Source organism: Mytilus edulis, chromosome 13 (genome assembly GCF_963676685.1).
Source record: "Mytilus edulis chromosome 13, xbMytEdul2.2, whole genome shotgun sequence".
In the NCBI taxonomy this organism is placed as follows: domain Eukaryota; kingdom Metazoa; phylum Mollusca; class Bivalvia; order Mytilida; family Mytilidae; genus Mytilus; species Mytilus edulis.
The window spans coordinates 45,292,823-45,301,757 of NC_092356.1; the positions used below are offsets into that span (position 1 = coordinate 45,292,823).

At 31.5% G+C, this 8,935-nt stretch overlaps 1 long non-coding RNA gene across 1 annotated transcript; it reads left to right on the top strand.

Moving 5' to 3' along the window:
• Positions 1–5,618: 5,618 nt before the first annotated feature.
• LOC139502075 (uncharacterized) lies at positions 5,619–8,682 on the top strand. The gene is made up of 3 exons (XR_011658722.1): positions 5,619–5,953; positions 7,605–7,778; positions 8,368–8,682. It is a non-coding gene; the product is annotated as an uncharacterized lncRNA (long non-coding RNA).
• The last annotated feature ends 253 nt before the right edge of the window (positions 8,683–8,935 follow it).

Consider the following 8,935-nt stretch of genomic DNA (forward strand, 5'->3'; position numbering starts at 1 on the left):
CGAATAGATAACAAATGTCATATATACTTGGTACAGGCATTTTTGTAAGTAGAAAGTGGCGTAGCGAAACTGGTCTTTGAACTATTTTAATCTCTCCATTTTATGACAGTCGCATAAAGTTATTATAAATAAATTAAACAAATATTGACAACGATGTGCAAACAAAACGAACTGACATAAAAGGTGAAAACGTCAGAAATAGGGGGACAACAGTCAACATTGTGTTTTAATTTTAATCACTATAAAAACAAATAGATCTGTCAACAAAAACAAAACAAAAAGGCATTTAGAAAAGGCACATTAGCAAACACATAAAACAAGAACACAACACACAAGAACACGAAAGTTTACCACAGCGCAACACAATGAAAGGAGATGACAGTTACACTTCAATGAAACAGCAACCTAAGAACACATAAACATCAAACAATATACATGTGTCATTGTTACCTCTCGAAATGAGATTATCAACCTTGGCTACGCCGCAGTTGACAATTTTTTTCCCGGTAATATTCTGCTCTATCACCCTCGCATCTATATTTTATTTATATAATACCATATGTTGAGCTCTAACTACCCCGTAGTCAATTCTAAAATATTCGAATTACTGAAATGAGATGAATGGTATAAAATTAGGCGGAATAAAACAACACGCAATGAAGAGATATGGAGAGGTCAAATTATTCTATACCTTATTTCATGCTCCAAATTACAAAACATTATTTCCTGTGCACCAGTAATATTTAAACCATACAGACGGTTGAAGGTTGACGCCTCCTAAAAGTGTAATTCTGTGGCATTTGTTTGCACCTGTCCTTAGTCAGAACTTATCGGTAAGTGGTTGTCGATTTTTATAATATGGTTCAATAAATAGTGTGTCATATTGTTATATAGATTATGTAGATAAGTCCGTTGGTTTTCCTGTATGAATTGTTTTACACTCTTCATTACAATGCCCCTATATTTAGTTGTTCGATGTGTTCAAAGGTTAGGTGTTGAAGGACGTACATGTAATGGTTTTCTTTTACACTGTTTTGTATGTTTTTTATTATCTTAAAGCGTTTTTATATCGATGTAAATAAAACAACAAATAAAGACAGCAAGTAAACATGACTTCATTATTGAAATGTGATCAATAAAGAACTGAGAGAAACAAAGCCATGTATAGGATCAAGCTGTTGGAGAATGTCTAAGTCGGTTTGGAATTGTAGATTAAGGAGCATTTAATTCAGTTGTTGGCGTTTGTATATATACATTATACTTATTTATCGTTCATTGTTTTGTACATAAATTATACCGCTATTTTTTCTCACTTGAATTGATTTACATTTGTCATTTCCGGTTTTTGAATTGCTGACCATGGGATTTGCTTGTTATTGGGGGCATTATGGGGATCTAAAGTTGTTAACAGCTATGTAATTTGGCATCTGGATCAGAGTTTGTCTAAATGGCAATCATACTTCATATACGTTAAGTTGTGATACATAGTAACATCGATCCCTCACTGACATGGATATATAATTTTTATGTAAACCATACATTTTAAAAGAGCAATCTCTGGCTTTACCACATCCTCGACTCGACATCACAAACAAAAAAATATATGCCACAAAGCAAACGGGATTGATATTGTATGCATCATATTACCATAATTTGAATAGATATAGGAAGATGTGGTGTGAGTGCAAAAGAGACAACTCTCCATCCAAGTTACAAATTATAAAAAAAGTACTAGTAAACCATTATAGGTCAAGGTACGGTCTTTAACATAGAGCCTTGGTTCACATCGAACACCAAGCTATAAAGGGCCCAAAACAATTACTAGTGTAAAACCATTAATACGGGGAAAACAACAGTCTAATCTATACAAAAACTAGAAAGGAGAAACACGTATGAACTACATAAACAGAGGACAACCACTGCACATTAGATTCCTGACTTAGGGCAGGTGCAAACATTTGCAGCGGAATGAAACGTTTCAATGGTACCAAACCTTCCTTTTCTGAAACAATATTAAAACATCACAACATATAAAGACACAATATAAAATATCAATTGGAAGGCTTAACTCGTGAAAAAAACGCAAATTAATACACAATGAACAAATACATTTGATGTGTGATACATGAATGCAAAAAACATAGTTAATACAAATTATAAGGGATAAGCAATTAAGGTGCACAGTAAATAAATAGGTTTAAACAAAAGTAAATTATGATACCGCTGTGAAATATAAACAATTTTTAAGAAAATCATCACTTTGAAAAAACCTGAATGAAACTAATTTTGTTGTTAAGTGTACTTCCTCTTCTGTATGTATACTCTTCCGTTTAGGAAAACCAAGAAATTTCTTGTATATCAATAAAATTAAAATCCAACACTTGGTACACATGGGGTGAATATCAATAATAAAACTATGCAATTGGTGCTAGATAAAAACTGCCTGTACAGCTGCCAGAACAGTTAGGAAAAATGAAATAATTTTGATGTTCATAGTACGAAGAAGTGAAAATTTGTAGTAATTCCAATAATCAAAGCTGGTATTTAGACAAGATTCATGTTATCATTAAATACTAACAAAGCAATACAAATAGCATCAACAGGTCAAATTAACAAGAAAGTAAGATTTAAAAGTACTCGCAGTTACGGACAGGTAGTTAAAAGCCAAAACAATTAATATAAAAAAAAAATCATGCATCAGAGACTGAAATCAACTAAAACACATCCCAGGGATTTATTATTTTAACGTCATGAACAGTCAAAGAACAATTAATAATAAAAAAAATCATGCATCGGAGACTGAAATCAACTAAAACACATCCCAGGGATTTATTATTTTAACGTCATGAACAGTAAAAAAAAATGAAATTATTTTGATGTTCATAGTACCGCTGTGAAATATAAACAATTTTAAGAAAATCATCACTTTGAAAAAACCTGAATGAAACTAATGTTGTTGTTAAGTGTACTTCCTCTTCTGTATGTATACTCTTTCGTTTAGGAAAACCAAGAAATTTCTTGCATATCAATAAAACCAATCTAACACTTGGTACATATGGGGTGAATATCAACAATAAAACTATGCAATTGGTGCCAGATAAAAACTGTCTGTACAGCTGCCAGAACAGTTAGGAAAAATGAAATAATTTTTATGTTCATAGTACGAAGAAGTGAAAATTTGTAGTAATTCCAAATAATCAAAGCTGGTATTTAGACAAGATTCATGTTATCATTAAATACTAAAAAAGCAATACAAATAGCATCAACAGGTCAAATTAACAAGAAAGTAAGATTTAAGAGTACTCGCAGTTACTAACAGGTAGTTAAAAGCCAAAACAATTAATATAAAAAAATCATGCATCAGAGACTGAAATAAACTAAACAACATCCCAGGGATTTAGTATTTTAACGTCATGAACAGTCAAAGAAGACATGACTTGTGCAATGCCAAAAATAAATGTATCGACAGGTAGTAGAGTAATTAGGAGTAAATTCTCTATAGATAAAAATGAACGTAGGTGTGTCTCTATACGTCCCGTTTGAAAAGAAAATACAAATTAAGTTATGTTTTAAATTTCTAATAAAAAAATCGATATTAGTGCCAAATGTAAACTAAATTCAGAGATCTAATTACAACATTGGTACGATAACCCTTACTTATAAATTTGTTTTAAGGTTCGATGAGTTTATACGGATCACATAGTGATTTCCGCGCCTTCAGTACAATATTACCGTACAATTTAGGACGTAAAAAACCATATTTAATAAGTCAAATAAGGTACAGCCAAACTTACAAGTCAAATATTTGTATTTATAAAAGAATTTAGTAAAAGTTTTAGGTAATGTTTTAAGTCAGGAGCCTCTGGCCTTTGTTAGTCTTGTATTATTTTTACTATGAGTTTCATGTGTATAATTTGGAGTTTAGTATGACGTCCATTATCACTGAACTAGTATATATATTTGTTAAGAGGCCAGCTGAAGGACGCTTCAGGGTGCGGGAATTTGTCGCTGCATTGAAGACCTATTGGTGACCTTCTGTTGTTGTCTGTTCTGTGATCGGATTGTTGTCTCTTTGACACATTCCGCATTTCCATTCTCAATGTTATGGTAACGAAATCCCTGACTTAATAATTTACCAGTCATGCATTGATTACTTTCTTTAAAATCTATGACATCAATAAATACACGAGCATACCAAACGAGTTGAGATATATTAACACCGTATGTTGGAGCCAAAAGCTCTTTGACACATTTCCCATTTTCATTCTCAATTTTATGGTAACGAAATCCCTGACTTAATAATTTACCAGTGATGCACTGATTACTTTCTTTAACATCTGTGACATCACTTAAACACGGGCATACCAAACGAGTTGAAATATATTAACACCGTTAATGGAGCAAAAAGCACATCGCCGTCTAAAATTAACAATAGGTCTCTTTTGCCGTAAATTTTAGTAAGGAGTTTCCCTTTAGAAATAGAAATGTCTACTTTTAGAAAAAGACAACTGCTGCTGTTTATGTTAGATTTTAAATTAGTTCAAGTAAGTTCTTCTGGGTAAATTTCGGTTGTATATTTAGAGAACTTAGAGAACTCTGGGTTATTTAACGAAAAATGTCATAATATTTGGTTCAAGTGTTGCAGATTAAAAAAGAAAACAACAAAAAACCAACAATAATAAGTTTGTTCACCAATATATTAAAATCTACATTATGTTCTTTAACAGATTTTTTGTTATTACATCGCTACGTTTTTTTCTTATAATTTAGAAACACAACTTATACAATGCTGTCTAAAGATCATATGACCTTTTTAAATAGCTGCTGTTCCGCAGCTGCTGGTTAAGGCCACTGTTGACTCATGTATATATTAATAAAAGATAAAGAAATAAGTTCCTTTTGCGAGCATCAGTTCTTGCATTTGGGGACTGAACTTTATTTTTTGCATTTTGTTTCTTCAACTCTGTTATTTTGTTGTCTTCTTTTAGTTGTTATTACTTTCGTGTTTTTTGTGCTAGACTTAATATATCAGTGACCACTGTGGATAGTAAACTAGCAATACAGAGTAAATAGTAAAAAATGATATTTCTAGTGTATTCTTGTAAGTCTAACTCACAAAATCATGAACATCATTGAAATTTATAGAAAAACATTCCAATATTTGTTATTGGGAAAAGGGTGCGTGCAAAGTTAATTGCCCTGTACGAAAGTACCCATATATTGTTGCATTTTACCTTATCCATCTGGAAAAAGTACCAGTACCGAGTGAATAGGAATATGGCAAAGTTACTCTTTTAACGGTACAGCCTTGAAAATGAACAGCTAGTCTCAAGAGGCATAACAATAATACATTAGTACTATATGATTGATCTAAAAAGATAATTAATATAAATTTATCACTCTGTTGCAATCTTCATACGGTAAACATATTAAAAATGTATGATAAATCTAAAAGAAATGAGTGCCTCATTTAAGATAATAAGTTTTGAGACACTTGGGAGCAGAAATAATTAAAAATCACAATTATCTAAACAAAAACACGCTTCAATATAAGATGAGTCCTTAATTAATTGTAGATTACTTTTATAATTTAAAGCTTCGGTTCTGTGCAAAGCAAACTTTCTTTTCAGAAGAGTTGTGATGTTTCGAAAAGAAGTGACCATCGTGATGTTAATGCTCTCTGTTCTACCTGCGTGTCCTTTGAAAATGGGATATAAAAAAGTAGGAACTGCGTGTTTGATGTATAATGATGTTTTTTATACAGAGCATGCACGGTCAAAAATAGAATGCTCATCTATTTGTGAGAATAACAAGTTCGGATCATGCTCTAGATTTATGTATGATTCTAGTCGAAACATGTGCTTACTTCATTCGGATACCACTATCCAAGGCAGAAACTCGGTAACAATTCAGACAAATGAAACGTGGGATTTCTATGGAATTGCACATGAAGGTAAATGTTGTTCACAAACAAAAAATCATATTTTTGTAAGAAAAAAAAGTGGCCAATATCGAAGGCGCAATGTTGACTGTTTTTTTTTTTTGCAAGCTATCAATAATTAAATAAAAAATGATGGACTTTGACCAGGTCTATACTGAAATTACATAGATAAAAAAAACCTAGACAAATACAGCAACATAGAATAATAAATACAATAACTTTAAGTGCTGCTCAACATCAATACGTGAAAGTTGCATAAAAACATTAAAACATGTGCGATCGATTCTATCCTCATTTATACGTTGCAATCGCAATTTTTTGACAATCAGGAGTTGGTTTCACAAAATAACTTACGACTACAGTTTATCGTAAATATACCGTTTTGGTCATGATTTACGATCAACTTTAGTTGTAAGATTTTTTGTAAGATGTTTTTTTAAAACTGATCGAGGTTTCTTTTTTTTAAGCTTAACGCGAGTAACTTAGGTTTTAACATTGTTAAATTGACCGTTTTAAGAGATATGGCCGATTTTTGCTTTTGTGTTTATATAAATCTGAGGATTAAAATCCGATTTTTGTTTTAGATTGTTAAGACCTTTTTGACCGCATAGTCTAAATTATACACGTTTCAAATTCTATAAACACATAACACTTTACTATAAAATTTAAAGTCACAACTATTTCGTGTTTATAACAGATTGGATGCACTATAGCAAAATATACATATTTTGTTTGTAAAACTCGGAAACGAAGACATCCATATTTTAAACCATATATGACTTCGCTTAAATTTGAAATCTAATCATATCTTCACTTCAAACGAAATTATAGTTTAGATTTTCCTTCTTTATGTGTCAAATTTCGCGATATCATTTCACCCATTATTCAGTTTACGATACTTTCAACAGACATAAAATATTTGCTTACATGTATATTCATGTTAATGAATACTCGAACAGGTTGTTGGAAACTCAAACATCACGTACGAAACTGTCTTGTTGTAAATTGTAGAGAAGAGGTTGAAGCCTTTTTTTTAGGAAAGTATCCTGGTGTGAAACAAATTTAGGAAAAGGTTACCCAACGGCTTTGAATATTAACCCGACTATCAATATTATCTGTTTCGTAGTTTTGTCTGTCTTTTTTACGCGAACTCGCATTTATATTTATAGCATTATTGTATACTGCTAGTGTGTCAATTTTCCAATCATTACTTTAATGGAGGTTGACGTAATTGTAATGTATGTTCATGCACAAGAAGAGCTCAAAATGGTAAAAAAATATTTCTCAATCATCAAAAGATTCATTCATGTAAAATCAATTACCAATTTTAGAAAACAACAATTTTTTTTTAAAGTAGGGATATTTTGGCATATGTTCTTAGTGTGATTTACTAAATTGGTGTTGTGACACCTGATTTTACTACACAAATTTCAATCTGACACCTTTCAATTTACAATACTTCCTTCAAAATTGCATACACAAGATGTTGATGTGTAAAAACATTACAAAAGATCCTTTCATTTTTTTGTACTCTCTAAATTAATATTGTTTTCATCTTTATCACATTCATAGTGATAATAAAGGGTAACGTTGTTGAATGTATTTTTTTTATCTTTATCTCCATTGAATGTCTCTTTTGGTATAAATTGTGTCTCTTTTTCAGATTGCAACCTACCTGGCTACGACTTCGTGCCGTCCATCCATGCTTGTTTCAAGCATTATTATAGGGTAGACAGTACCTGGGTCAGTGCTCGAGAAATATGTATAAACGACGGAGGCGATCTTGTCATCATTAAAACACAGGAAACATACGACTTTCTGTTCAACTATGTAAATTGTAAGTTCAATACAAAAATAATACAACAAAGACAATCGGTAATCGATAACTTAATTAACAAATGAATGATGAACACAAACTTTCAATTAGAATGACATAAACTAACTAGTTACACATATTAAATACCTTTTCCTTATGCCGTGTACAGTGTATATCCCTGTAATTTCCGAACTACATATAGTGTGGTCTTTCAGAAATTTTCCTAAACGCGTCTTTGGTCTTTTATCTGCTGACGGAGATAATAAAGTTTGAGAAAGGGAAACATCCGTATTTTCTATTGTATAAACAATTACCAGGTAACCAGATATGCAGCAAACACAAATTTACTGTGTTTTGTATGTGGGAATCATCTTTAAGAAACCTAAAAAGCGTGGCGGGTACTAACTAAATGACCACCAATAAGGTGGTTTTTAGATTGAATCAACGTGAATGTCTGTTTTTATCTTCCGAATAAAAATATACGTCCAATCGTTGCAATACAAACATAGACTGATATAGCGTCAAAATCATTATGATAGAATAATTAATAATATTATTAATTTAAGTTTAGTAATACATGCATATTTACTAAAACGTTGCACTTTTCCAGGTATAGGAAAGCTATGGTTTGGTCTGAGAGATTACAAATGGGTAAATGGTCAGCCATTCACTAATAACCTTGGTTTAAACATTCTTTGGAACGATGAAGTGGACAGTGAAGACCCGTCAGATCCCTATTATGATTGTGGATTGTTAGGGTTCAAATCTGGATACAAGATCGTCGATGTCAGTTGTACAGTTAAAATAAGAAAGTTTTTTGTTTGTGAAATTCCCATGATACCAGTTTCTTAAGGGATGTTGACAATTGTCTCATCTATTCATATTCTATTGATTGTGTATTAATATTTTTCTAGTCTCATTAAAAACAAAACGTCGTTAAGGTTTATGTACCCTTCTGTAGCCATTTTTGTACGAACTTTTCAAACTTCAATTGTATCAAAACTACAGATATAATGAATAAGAGAGATAGGCCATTTTGTAAATATTCCAAGGGGAAACTTGATGCAAAGCATTATTTTTTACTGTTCCATTGCATTTAATAGAAAAAGAGGACTTTGTGGCAAATAAATCAAGATTTTTATAGAAAATCCACAGCCTTTATCCTTGTATTCTCATAT